Source organism: Salvia miltiorrhiza, chromosome 2 (assembly GCF_028751815.1).
Source record: "Salvia miltiorrhiza cultivar Shanhuang (shh) chromosome 2, IMPLAD_Smil_shh, whole genome shotgun sequence".
Lineage (NCBI taxonomy): Eukaryota > Viridiplantae > Streptophyta > Magnoliopsida > Lamiales > Lamiaceae > Salvia > Salvia miltiorrhiza.
In genome coordinates, this window is record NC_080388.1 from 7,761,310 (window position 1) to 7,776,309 (window position 15,000).

Here is a 15,000-nt window from a genome sequence, read left to right on the forward strand (position 1 = left end):
GGAAGATTGGACAAAAACGATCTAAGAACATCATTTACAAAATGAGAAATTTCAGATGACATTCCTTGACCTTCCTTTGTCCTCAGTTGATGCGGAGCTTCTTGCTTGGTTTCCTTGGAGGACTTCCTTTTGATTCTTCAACCTTTTTCCCTTTTCCCTTCTTGTCTTCTTCTCGTTTGTCTTTGTCATGGGACTCAGGAACACCTCTGTACTTGTTCTGCATTTCCAGTTGCTGTTGAAGATGCATGACTATTGATTCAAGAATAGCCATTTTGACTTTCAGCTCATAAGTTGCATCTTCTTGAATGATCAGTCTCTCATCAAGCATTTGGATTTCCTCATTGGTGAGAGGCCTTGCAGGTCTTTGATCTTCAGTAGTTGCGTCTTCATCTCTTGCGTCGGAGGGAGCAGTCTGACGCGGTGGAGACTCACGATGGACTTCAGTGCCCTCGGCATCATCTTCTTTGAGAAGTCCTTTGGAAATCAGGTACAGTTTGAAGTTGGGTGCCCAGTCATGGATTGCATCCCAGAGATTAGTGACTTTGAACTTCCCAAAGACACTGTTCTCTAAAGCTTCCAACTCTTCATCTGTGAGAACGTCATCAATCTCCTTGTATTGAGACTTGGGCAAGGTTTTGACAAAGATGAAGAAGAAGTAGTTGACAAGATCCCGGAATTCTTCAAGATTCTGAGTTGCAATGATTGAGGGAAAGGTGGTTGTGACACAGTGTTGGGCCAGAAGTGTCACAAAGTTTCTGAGAAGGGCAGTTTGATTGACAGAGGATGAGGATGAGGATGCAGCATTGATGTCAATAGGCTCATCAAACTTCACTTTCTTGTCGAACCCTTCCAGGCAGAAGTGGAAGAATCCTCTGAGAGGAAGTTCTTCTGAGTCAGTTCCTCTGTTGTCAGCTGCTCGTGTCTCCTTCGGCTGTCGATTTCCTTCATCTTGTGGAGGAGCAGTGGGAGGCCGTTGTTGAGACATTTTAGTGCTTGGAATCATCACTTCTTTTGAAGCTTTCTGTGCAGCTTCTTCAGGATCCTCATTGGGAGACCTTTGACGAGTGTCAAGCAAGATCTTGACTGGAGATGACAAACTGTCAAGGCTTCTTTTGATTGAGCCTCGAGTTTTGTAGCGTGGCTCTGCAGTGGAGAAAGGGGTTTCAGTTGTCAGACTGACGTTCCCTTTGATTGAGCTTTTCTGTCCTTCGAACAGACTAATGGTGGAAGACACTTGAGTGGTGTTCTTCCAGAAGCATTGAGTTTCTTTCACACTGTGAAGAATTAGTGATGAAACTCTGGTTCCCTGACGGAGATGCTTGGAGGAATGGGATTCCTTCTTTTCTTCAACAAGAATTTGAAGATAGGCCATTTCTCAGTTGAATGGGCCTTTATGGAGCAGGGCAATTAGCACCAGTTTGTGTGGTCTTGAGAGATGACCAGGAGATCCAAGAGTGCCAAACCAGCATTTCTTGATCATTTTGGCGATTGGTTTGAGATGAGGATGTAGTCTTGATATGCTCAAAACATTTGTGATGTTGTGGTCGGCAGGTGCATCACTCATCAGCGTATCTCTCATGAGATTCGTGGCTTCGTCATCGGCGAAGAATGGAGCTGGTCCGTCAGTTGGGAGATTGAACACTTCTCTTGCTACTCGTGAAATGTTGATGGAGACCTTTGTAGATTCTGAGAAGTTTTCATTGGTGAAAACAGTGATTTCTGTTCTGAGATCACCAGTTGACTCATCAGTCTTGATGTTGTCGTAGAATTCTCTGATGGTCGACCTGTCGAGAAGGATCTCCGTTGAGCATTGAATGAACTTCATCCATCCATGGCGTTCCAAGATTTCATTAATCTTGTTGAACTCATCAAGACTTTGGAGTGACTCAGATGTTACGATGGATTCGTAACATACAACTTGTTGAGATGCGGATTTTGCCATGTGGAATTTGAATTAAGAGAATTTCTGCAAAAATCTATAAATTGTTTCTCACATAAATTGAACTGTGGATTTTCACTGTTAGTCTTGAAGAGATAGCACACTCAAAGATTTTTGCACAAATGATTTCTCTGAGATTGAGAAATTTTTTTTCCGAAGATGAAACGTTTTTGAAGAGAATGTGAAAGATCGTGCACAAGGTGGTTTCAATAAACTTTTGAAATCCGTGCAAATGGAGATGTGGCACGTGGATCAATCCGCTTGTTAGTAAAAAGGGCGGGATCGTGTGATCGTGTGTCACCCATTTTTGAACGAAATTTCTACGTGTCATTTAAAAAGAAATGAGAAAGTAATTGAAATGACACGTCAGCTTAAAGATACATTACAGTCGAAAAAAAAGATAAAGAAAATCAGTCATAAAAACTAGCGAGTTTGTTGAGAGAAGCTTACACAGTGACTAGCACTAAATTAGTCGTTGACTGACGTGCAAGTTCCCCCTGGAATGTATGACTGGTTCTCATTCAGTTACAAATCTATCGACTATTGATGCACGTTCTTTTCTCGTTTCATCATTCTTCTGAACTGAAGTGTTTCTTCATGAATCACTTCTTCAAAGACTTCTGACGTCCTTTTGAATTCTGTCTCTATTTCCTCGAAACACGGCAGAAGTTCTTATTTCTGAGACTGAAGCAGTTTCAGTCTGTTGATCAGTCTGCGCTCTTGAACATCCCTTCTGTCAGCTTCGTTTTCATCTGAAATGAAGTAGCGCATGATGATCCTTCGAGCATCTTGCACATGATCGATCTCTCGGATGATCTGTTTGTGCTCCCTAAGGAGATTTTCAAATCTCGTTCTTAGGTGTTGATACTCTAGTCGAGTTTGATCGTATCTGCTCGTTCCTTCTGATTGTGAGTGGGTTGGACTCTGATTTTCTTCTGGAAAGATGAATCTGTCGTCTTGGTCAGAATCTAACGTCCCAATCTCAAGTCCGTTGACTCCTCGAAAGTATGTGTGGACATAATCGCTGGGAGAGTCTTTCTTGTTCCTGTACATTAGAGAGAAAACAAGGAGAAACACACAGGAAGCAGGAAGAGAACACGGAGCAAGCAATCTCAAGAGGAATCTTGAGAAAAGATTTTGATCAAAAACAAAATACCCTCATTAGGATCTAGTTCAGTTAGAACTTAATCAGATACAGAGTGTTCTTGCGAACAACCTGCTCTGATACCAATTGTTAGGTCCTTTTGATCAAAAACAAAATACCCTCATTGGAGAGCAATTCGAATTTGGGCTGAGGCATCAATCTTCGAGGTTCCTTGTCTGGTGGAAACGGCTCTCTTGAGGGACAGGAGATGTGACGTCTCTGATAAAGTAACCACCAAATAGGAATGACCTCTGCAGAGATAAGAAGATCCTGAGATCTCTGCATTTAATACGGCTGTACTTTTGTGAGTACGTGGCTTCCTTTGAACGTTGGAAGATCAGTCCGAGGAGGAATGTTTAACTGATACTTGACTTTAGTATCAGTCCGCTAAGTCCACGTGGCACGCATTAAGTAATCAGTTCCAAACTGATTCTTCAACTGATACTTCAGTTGGTATCTTCAGTCTTCAGTCCTTCGTCCTTCAGTCTTCAGAATCGCAAGCTAAACTAGAAACGAACTCTAACACTTGAGTTCAAAACAGTTCTAGTCTATTACAATTAAGACCTATGCATTTTTGTATCATCAAAACAAGGATTAGGATATTCCACAAGGTTCCCAACATTTCCAACACACCCACATATTATGTACTAATGCACCATCATAAATATAGAACTATAATTCTTGAGAATTAAATGTATACTCTCAAGACCTTCACCATTAAATAAGGAGTACGACAGTTGATTCCTATTAGCTTACTTGCTCATATGTTTTGTTTGGTTTTTTGACATCTTATGATCTCCATCATTTTTTTACTTTCTAATTTTGTGTTTTTTATACCCCTTTGTGTTTCTACTCCAAGAAAGCTATTCCGCCTCTCCAAATTCAACTGTGCGCTTGGTTTTGTTCTATTTTTTATTTGTGTTATGATCTTTGTCTTCATGTGTTTTGGCTCTTTCATTGTATTTAAATGTCATGTCGCAATGTTTCTTCGTTATAGTTATTGTTTTGAAGTTTAGAGAATGAGGTTCATTATTCTAGGACTAGGAGCAAATTGGGTTATTGCCTTTAGCCTGTAGGTTTTTTAAGGATTCGTTATTATTTTATACGGGATTATTATTTTTGGTTTCTGATTTTCAACGGGCGCCCTCAGGGTCCACTTGTCTTTGCTCCCATCAAATTTCTTTGCTGGAACACTTTCATCTGTTTCTTGCAGCTTCGGTGAGTCGCTGCCCTACTTTGATCTCATAATAGTATTTTCGAGTTTCATTTTCTTTTCATATTTTATTATATCACCGGCTAAATTACTTACATCTCATGTGTCAGGACTTTGACCGCATTATTCATATATTTTATTATGGCAAAAAGAAGATGTGTGCTTTCAACGGAAGGTTACTTACTGTTGAGCTTTCTGTGTTTTTATTTTATTTTATAACTCATTTGTATCACTTGCACACTTACCTTTATTTATTTAGTGTTTTTATTTTAAACTATGGTGTATGGAAATTTTAATTATTGTATAAGGCATGTTGCTAGCTGTGTAGTCACACCTACTATTTACTTTCCAATTCTTTGTTGCTTTTATGCAAATTTAATATTATTTTTGTGTTCAGATGGCTCAGAAGACTCTGTGATAACTTCAAGACGTTTATTTTTAGTTTACCTCCTCCATCAGCAACTGATATGGCTACGCCAATTATCTTTGGCTCTGAGTGTTCACATTCTCTAACTACTCAGTCGAGAAGTTTGCGAGGTGCATAATATTTGATGAATTGTGTCTATATTTGCACAATTAAATTTAATATTATGTGGGATTGCTTAGCAAGTGATGTTGCTATTATTATTATTTTTTTTGTGACTATGGTTTGTAATTTTCAGATAAGACTTCGAAAAAAAGAAAGAGGCGTGTTCTCATTGTTGACACTGGTGGGAGTGTTCCAATCTCACAAGTGACAGGATATGATTTCTCTTGTATTTGTTTTAAATTTCTTTAGAGCTTTTGAGAATTTAGCATATATTTGAAAAACTAATTTCTTTTATCTTAACAATCGTTTTGTTTTCATTTGCCAGGCTCTTCTTCTAAAAATGGTCAAGTTTTCCTTAGGCCAACAAATGTGATCCCTCATTCCATATTGTCAAAAGGTATTGTTATAATTACTTTTTTTATTTAGTGTTATTGTTTATTCACTTATCTTAACTTTGTAACTACTCTTGCATTTTGATGGTTCCGCAGGCTGCTTATGCCGGTTGCGTTTCGATGTGACACAACTGCCTTTGTCTAATGATGTTAATATTTCACGATCTAAACGTTTATCTAAAGGTTCTTGTGGACAGAGGCGCTCAAAAGGTATGTGTTTATGTCTATTGATTACCTTATTAATTTATTAACAGTTGCACCTTTGTTTATAAAGAATATTAGTGGTTTTTCTCTCAAAAAAAAAGAATATTAGTGGTTTAGTGTGGATTGGATGATGTAAAATTTTGGCATATTGCTTGTCTGTAAATTAATGTGACTTTTGCTCAATATGGATAGTCTGATTTTTTAAAGAGAATGCTAAACATATTCTCAATCAAAGGCTTTCACTCTTTTTTATGTTTCTTGTTTATTTAATTTGTTTATTATAATTTTGATATGCACATTGCTCACTTTATATTTTTTTTTCTTTATTGCACAATTAGGCCGCACATCAACTTCACGCTCAGCTATGCAAAAAGATATTGAGATGTTCAGAAGATTAATTGAAATACCCAATGAGGCTTATGAACTACCACATAAAGACCCTTGTCAGCATTGTAAAGCTATTCGATTCCCTAATGAACCTCCTGCCTTCTGTTGCGCGTCAGGTAAAATAAAGATGCAGTTGCCCAAAATGCCAGATGAGTTATGGAACCTCTATGTAAATGATATGACAACTTTGGGGGTCGAGTTTCGTCGGCGTTGCAGGACATATAATAATTCTTTGACATTCACATCTATTAAGATGACTTATGATGAAGCTTTGGCTAAAGCTAACAAAGGGGTTTACACCTTCAAAGTGCAGGGTATTGTTCGGCATTATATCCATGAACTAACACCCAAGGATGGTGTTCCAAGGCATCTGCAGTTATATTTCTATGGCACTGAGAGAGAGTTGTATAATCGTGTATCTCAATCAGAAGGATTGGACCGTGTTATAGTTTCATTGTTGGTGAACATCTTGATGAATAATCCATACCATAATTTCTTCACCAAAGATGACCTAGATAGTTATGCTATAGTGTTGCATGCCAATCCTAAACTTGACCAACGTGTTTATAATTTTCCAGTAGTTGACCATGTTGCAGCAGTTTGGAATGAGGGTGTGGGAACATCTACGCAACAACCTCGTGATATTAGGGTCAACCTAAGATCAGGTGGTGTTCGTTATGTGCACTATTACTATGGATGCTATGATCCGCTTCAGTATTGTCTAATCTTTCCGTATGGCGAGCCGGGTTGGTATGCTGGAATACCCAAAACTATAGACAACATTGATTTGAATTTGGACCCAACTGAACAAGATACTGAAGATCATGAAAATAATACTGTTGATCCGCATATGCACGAAGAAGCTGACACCCTACTTGTTGCCGAGCAAAATAGTACGTTTTAATTGCTTTGATATATGTTCATTTGTTAGGTCTTCTGCAATATGGTTTATGTTTCTCCACTACTATATTTTTCATATTACTTTTTGCATTCTATGATGTGTTGCATTGATTTCATTATTAACTTAGTATTATGTCTTTGTGCTTATATTAATATACTAGAAAATTTTGTCGCTTATATGCGAGTTATTTAGGCTAACTTCTTTTTGTAGAGCAATAATATTTTTTTTTTGTTGTTCATGAAAACGGGTTGGTGCTTGAATCAATTAGTAGGAATATTTATTGATAATTTTTTGTTTTATATTGTTTGTTCTACTTTTGATAAGGACTTATCCATTACTCCATGCAGATTTGTTGAGGAATTTCAAAACTCCTTCATCTGTCGCTATGAGAGAATATTATTGCTATCTGTTCCAAATACGCAACGACGATATAACAAATATCCTTAGAACTGGTTGAGTAATTCAACAGTTTCAGATTGATACTTATGTTAAGATCGAGACACGAAGACTAGATTTTTTTCGCCATAATCAGTCTAAGTTTGAAATGAGGGCTGAATTGTATCAAGGGATAGTTGAGAGTATAACATCTAATGGTGTTATTAGCGCAAAATCTGTTGGTAAGCGTGTTCTTCTTCCTAAGACCTTTACAGGTGGCCCGCGTGATCTACGTTGTCGTTACATGAATGCGTTGGCACTTGTCGCAAAATTTGGACGCCCGGATATTTTTCTCACAATGACTTGTAATCCAAAGTGGGTGGAAATTCAAAGTGAATTAATTCCTGTTGAGAAGAGTCATAATAGAGCTGATTTGTATGCAAGAGTTTTTAGGGCCAAAAATGAGGAACTAAAAAAGGAAATTGTAAAAGACTCTTTGTTCGGGGTAGTTGCTGCTTATTTTTATGTGATTGAATTTCAAAAAAGAGGCCTTCCACACATGTTCATTGGTTGATAATATTGCAACCACGATATAAGGTAACTTCAACTGAGGCCTATGATCGATTTATATCAGTTGAGATTCCAGATCTTGACCTGACTCCGCATCTACATTCTTATGTTATCAATCATATGATGCATGGGCCATGTGGTGAACTCAACCCAAAGAATGCATGCATGATAGGGGAAAAATGCAAAAGTTATTATCCTAAAGAGTTTAAGTCAAACACTGAACATTAGTTGGACTCATACCCCGACTACAAGCGTAGAGATAATGGAAAAAAGGTTTTGGTGCATGGAAAGTGGTTGGATAACAGATGGGTGGTCCCTTATAATGCTTATTTGTTGGCAAAGTTTGATTGCCATATTAACGTTCAGGTTTGTACGGATGTTAGATCAGTGAAGTATCTTTACAAATATGTTTGTAAGGGTAATGATCAAATAGCATACAATATTGTTGATGTTGAATCTACTGAGCCAATAGATGAGATTTCTGATTTTCAAAAGTCACGGTGGCTTTGTGCTCCGGAAGCTATGTGGCAAATTTATGGATTTGATATTTTTGAAATGTATCCATCAGTTTTGCAATTACACGTTCATTTGTCGGGGTATCAGCAGGTTTTCTTCGCGGCCAACCAATCTCTTCCGAAAATTGTAGATTCTGATCGTGCTAACAGGACACAACTTACAGAGTTTTTTTAGATGAATAAATTTGTTGAAGTTGCAGCACTAAATTTATTGTATCGGGAATTTGTTGAACATTTTGTATGGAGCTTGCAAACTAGGAGGTGGATACCGCGCTCTAGGTTAGGGACAATCGGTAGACTTGTCTCGGTTAATATTACAGAAGTGGAGCGTTTTTATTTAAGGTTGTTGCTGAATCATATTAGGGCTCCAACATCTTTTGAAGATTTGAGAACATCAAATGGCGTATTGTTTTTGTCCTTTCGTGAGGCAGCTCTTGATAGAGGCTTGTTGGATTCTGACAACGATGTTAGGCATGCGATTTAGGAAGTTGCAACTTATCAAATGCCGTCTGCTCTGTGAAAATTATTTGCGATTATACTTGTTTTTAATTCCCCTTTTGATCCCAAAAATCTGTGGATTGAATTTAGAGATGCTTTATCTGCTGATATAATACGGGATTATCTGTTAGACCATGCAGAGGGTTATCGGTTATCTTTAAGGTCCATTGATTCTTTTTTGCAAATGATGGGTCATGGGATAGATGAGTACTCTGTGATTGATTATATAGTTGGGTTGACTCGTGAAGAGATAAATAGTCGTGAGTTTGCAGCAGAAATTAATATGCCGATTGCAAAATCTGATTTAGCTTCGGTGGGTCGTTTTAATGAAAGACAAAGCTTTGCTTATCTTGAGATAATGTCCATTCTTGCTACACCAATTGGGTCAGGCTTTTTCATTGATGGTCCTGGTGGCACTGGAAAGACATTTTTATATAAGGCAATCTTGGCCACTGTTCGTTCATCTGGTGACATTGCTCTTGCAGTTGCTTCATCTGGTGTTGTGGCTTCTTTGTTACCAAATGGTCGAACAACTCATTCTAGATTTAAAATTCCGTTAAATTTAGATGAATATATGTCATGCTCGATAAGCAAGAATACTGCGACAACAAAGTTAATAATTGCAGCCAAGCTAATATTGTGGGATGAGGCATCGATGGCAAATCGAAAGACAGTTGAAGCATTAAATTTATTGTTGCAAGATTTGATGGAAAACCAGTTATTGTTTGGTGGCAAAACAGTTGATCTTGGTGGAGATTTTCGGCAAACTATACCAATTGTTCGAAGGGGTTCTCGTGAAGAGATATTGGATGCTTGTTCGGCAAACTATACCATGGTTCAGATTTGCCTCTTGACACACTGGTCAATGAAATATTTCTATCGTTTGATGCATATTCTAGCGGTTCTTCAAGCCTTATAAATACCGCTATTTTAACTCCTAAAAATGAATGTATGGGAGAAATTAATGAATCATTGATTGGAAAACTCCCAGGCAATATGGTTGAATATGTTAGCACGGATTATGCAAACGATCCAAGCCAGCAACAATACTATCAAGATTATATGAATGCAGTTAGTGTTGGTTCATTGCCACCACATGTTCTTAAATTAAAGGTTGACTGTCCAGTTATGTTACTTCGCAACTTAAATCCATTGGAGGGGTTGTGTAATGGAACACGTTTAATTGTGCGTGATCTCTGTAGGCACGTGATCGGAGCCGTCATTGTTGTAGGGACGCATTCTGGTGAATATGTTTTAATCCCAAGGATTCCATTGGAGTTGGATGATACACACATATGTCCAATCACTTTTAAGAGGCTACAATTTCCGCTAAGATTGTGTTTTGCAATCAGCATCAACAAATCTCAAGGCCAAACATTGGATCGTGTCGGTGTTTATTTGCCTCATCCTGTTTTTTCACATGGACAGCTGTATGTTGCTTTATCAAGGGTCAGAACATCAAGTTTAATAAAATTCTTAATTCGACCACCAGTTGCTGATATGGATTCAACATGTGAAACAAGAAATGTTGTGTACACTGAAATTTTGCATGCGGCAACATGATGATAAATCTGGGTACTTTGTAGAAGGCAGGTATTTATAGGGGTGTACTCTTTTTTGGGGTAGTCTTAGTTCGAAATAGAGATTAGGATAGAATTAGTTAAACATTTAGGATCATATAATATTGAATTCCAATTAGTTAAGATTATGATCTAACTATTATTGTTTGTTTTGTAATTCAAATGCTTTTGTTACTTACTGCCATGATCCAATTAGGTTGTCAAAAGAAATGGAAGAGCGTTTGATTCCAATGAATGAGATTCTCCCAGGAACGAAGGAATGGAAATGCAAGGTGAGAGTGATCAAGAAGCAAGAACCTAAGCAAGCTAACAATAATCCTAATAAATTTCAGAAATTAATCTTGGGTGATGGCTTGGTAAGTTAATGAGTATCCCTTACATTTAAGCTATTGTTGTGAGTTTTTCTTACCTTTAAAAGGTTACATATATTAATTTTTTTGTTCTTTTTAGGGCCACACTCTTGATGCTGTGATATTCCATGATAATATCGATAGGTTCAAACATGTGCTTCAAGAGGGTTATGTTTACATGGTGAAAGGAGCCTATGTTTCTGATCCGAAGCAATACAGGAATCCAATTGTGACATGTAATTTCCAATGGACGTTCAGAAAAGATACTTCGGTGAATGAAGAACCAAATGATTCGATACTTGTTGGTGGACTAAGTTTTAGAACAACTCCAAGTTACGAGTTCCACAAATTCCTCTCAACAAAGACATTGATCAGATAAGCTAAGCAACTTAATTATTGAATAATTGAAAATGATATTTTTATATTTATTTTAGCAATATTTTGTGTAAGTTTAGGAAAAGAATTATTGTACTTATTATATTTTAGAATGAGATTATTTTAGTGTGACTTAAATGTTAATTAATCATTTTCTTCTCTTATTTAGATACTGCTTGTGTCATTATTGTTACCCGTGAACCTGGGGTAGTCACAGTCAAAGGACAGGGTAAAGTCATTCGTGAGTATGCTGCCATTGATACAGAGTATGTTAGATACACGATGAGTTTATGTTTTTGTTATTTCTTTACATATGTTTAGTTCATTTTATAATAACATAATTCATGGAAATATAGGCTGGAAACGTTTGTGGTGACATTTTGGGAAACTTCTGTATCCGATGAGATCTATGCTAAATTGGAACCTATTTCGAATAGGACACCATTGCTGTTGTTGAATTTTTCAGTCGTGCCATATTACGGATTTTACATGGTGTGATAAATTATGCATACATAAATTGTTAGGCACAATCGATGATGGTTTCTCTTTAATGTTCAGGATTGAGTCTGACCACCAATGCTCAGTCAATTGTCTTGGATAGCTCTGAGAATGAAATGCTAATTGAACTAGAGAGATGATATTGTATAATCTGTATAACAATTAAGAACACTACAAAAAAAACGCTAATAGACAACGGTCAGAATCCGTTGTCTATTACAAAATCAACTGTTGTAAATGAGAGTATTGTCTATTGAGGGGCGGTCATAGACAACGAGTTCTGGACCGTTGTCTATTCTCTTATAGACAACGGTTTCTAGAACGTTGTCTATTCTCTGATAGACAACGGTTTAGAAACCGTTGTCTATTCTCTCATAGACAACGTCTTAGCGTCTGTTGTCTATTATATGATAGACAACATGAGAAAACCCGTTGTCTATTCTCTGATAGACAACGACTGATCATCCGTTGTCTATTCTCTTATATACAACAAGTTCTTGACCGTTGTCTATTCTATATTATAGTTTTTATTTTGTATTTATATTTAAAATTTCCTGATTTTTCAATTTATATTTCAGTAAATCTAAAAACATAATATGAAATACTAAAAATACATAAATTAATAATAAAATTCATACATTATAATCCAACATCATCATCCCTACATTACATTAGAATCCAACATCATCATCCCTACATTACATTAGAATCCAAACATCATCATCCTACATTACATTAGAATCCAAACATCATCATCCTACTAATTGAAACATAACTGCAAACCAAGCAAGTTACACCATCTGCAATATTAAAATATTTCAAGTATCAATTTATTAACCTTATATCTCAAAAATATTAAAAAATTAACTTTATATAAAACTTACCCATCATCACTCATCTGTGATTTTACATACAAATTCTGCCCACTCTATCCTTACTTCATCAATTTCCTTTTTGGAGTAGCATTCTCCTGCAAACTATAAGAAAAACAAACTTGTGATCAAATATGAAATTATAGAAATTGTCTTGAAGTAAAATTTAATAAAAATTATAAATTACAATTACCAGTGTAGTTATTGGGAGAGAGTGATCAGATACAATATTATCAATAACATCTATCATGTATCGCATAACATAGAATCCACACTGTTTCCCATCAGGTTGTTGTGGACTCTGTCACATTTAATAATACTAGTAAACAACCAATCACGTAGATTGCCACACTTTACACAAGGACAAGGCATAGCATTGGGATCTTTTCCATTTTTAACGGCAAACTGCAAGAAAGACTCCACTCCAATTTCGTACTCGTCCGATAATCTATTTTTGGACATCCAATCTTTATCCATTTTGATTACCTTAAGAGTGGAAATTTTAAAAAAATAAGTAGTCAATTGAATTAAGGCTAATTATTAAGATATATTTTTCCAATATTTCCTCATCCCTATGTATTATTATTGTTTAAAATCATTAAAATTATTTAATATTTTTCCAATACGAGCATAAACTCATAATACAAACACATATAGCACATAATCGGCTCCAAGCCATCGCCACAGCAACAAATGGAATGGAACGAGCCATTCCCCAACCTATTCTCCATATCCACTACCTAGATACATGCTTATCTATGGTATTTACATAATCTACTACCTAGATACATGCTTGTCTATGGTATTTACATAACCATGGTTGCCACTTGAACCATGGTGCAAAAATAAAAGTAAGAGTATAGCAAACTAACCGTAAAAGCTTATCTCTTTCTTTTCTCTCTCTGTGGCTGCTTCTTAGATATCTGTGCCAAAAAGATATAGGAATTTAAAGATTAAAAATTGCATCACACCTTCACATGAAACAAAATTAGTAAAGTGTGATTAAATATGGTAGAATTAGTGCCCATAATCGTTTTGGGTAAAGCAAAATTCTATTATTATATTTAATAATCATTTTTTTTATAACTCAACTTTTAGCTTATTAGATTGAAACTTAATCGAGATAACAAGAAACACCACCAACGAACAACATTGATACCTGTAACAATAGTGTGCTTTTACCAACACCAGGATCTCCACCTACTAATACTAGAGAACCTGTAGGAAAAAAACCACAACATTCAAAATGCTAAAATGTAGACAAAATAAAAATGACAAGTACCATCGGTAAAAGTGAAAGAATAATATGCAACATGTGGCAGATCGTGTGAAATCAAGATGGATGGTCCAAGTGCTATACAAACACCCCACTTTTTTGTCATGCTAGATGTCTAACTTTTACAAGTCAACACTTTATAACATAAGATCATGTCTTTTAACTGATCTAATCAGTTAGTCAGTTATTAATGCATCATGTTGTTTTATCTTTATAATTGCAAATTATACTTCTTGTTAATCTTTATGGTTACGAATCTTATACTAAATGAAATATCAGATCTTTAATCTTCAAAGGAAGTACTTCAAAGACTATCTGAGCCAAATACATGCCAGATCTATGTACTTAACAGGACAAAGACCTTGTTTAAGACTCTCCTTGAGTCGTGGCACTTGCTAATCATTCATCTCAATTAAGAACTAAAGCTTAATCCTAGATCAACTCATTAATCTTCAGAGATCCAATTAGATCACCGCATAAACATTTCCATAACTAATGAGGAATTCATTTAAGTTGAAACTTTAAATTCACTGCTCAAACACAAAATGTAGACTCGAATCGAATCATTAAACAGAGTCAACATCAGTAAAAACGCACAGAATCGAACAGATCTAAGACAAACCCAGATCCCAGAAGCAGATTCCCCACAGAAAATCAAGAGTTAAACTAATTTCGACTTCAAGAAAACTCACATTTTTCCTCCGATAATAATTCGGATAAGTCGACGGGCGAGCTAGGAAATAGGAGAAGAATTTGGAAGAATTCTGGTGAGTGGCGAGAGTTTCCGCCACTCACTGGACAACGAACGAATCTCTTCCTATGGGTTGCGCCGGTGATGAAGGATGGGGCTGAACGGCGGTGGGTGGCTTGGGGCAACGGTGGCTGGAGCTTGGGCACCGGTGGTGTCGTGGGGAAGGTGGGCTGGAGAGCTTTCAAACTTGTGCGAAAAAATTGGAAAGGGAATTAAAGAATTCTGGTGAGTGGCGAGAGTTTTCGCCACTCACTGGACAACGAACGAAACTCGAGTTGCGCCGGTGATGAAGGATGGGGCTGAACGGCGGTGGGTGGCTTGGGCCGACGGTGGCTGGAGCTTGGGCACCGGTGGTGTCGTGGGGAAGGTGGGCGGGAGAAAAAATTGTAAAGGGGGGAAAGGGAAAAATTGGAAAGGGAATTGAATTAGGGCTAAGGAAAAAATTGAATTTACACAACTTAAAATATCCGTTGTCTATTGTTTCATAGACAACCTTAAAAAAAAAACGTTGTGTAATATCACTATAGGCAACATTTCTTCAAAACCCGTTGTCTATTTGAGGCGGTCATAGACAACGGCCAAGAAACCCGTTGTCTATCATACTGATAGACAACGGGTTTCTTGGCCGTTG

The 15,000-nt window shown here is 36.8% G+C and overlaps 1 long non-coding RNA gene across 1 annotated transcript; it reads right to left on the minus strand.

Moving 5' to 3' along the window:
* Positions 1–12,087: 12,087 nt before the first annotated feature.
* On the minus strand, positions 12,088–12,435 carry LOC131012900 (uncharacterized). Its single transcript, XR_009097508.1, has 2 exons — positions 12,355–12,435; positions 12,088–12,270 (listed from the first exon to the last, which is right to left on the minus strand). It is a non-coding gene; the product is annotated as an uncharacterized LOC131012900 (long non-coding RNA).
* Between the last annotated feature and the right edge of the window lie 2,565 nt (positions 12,436–15,000).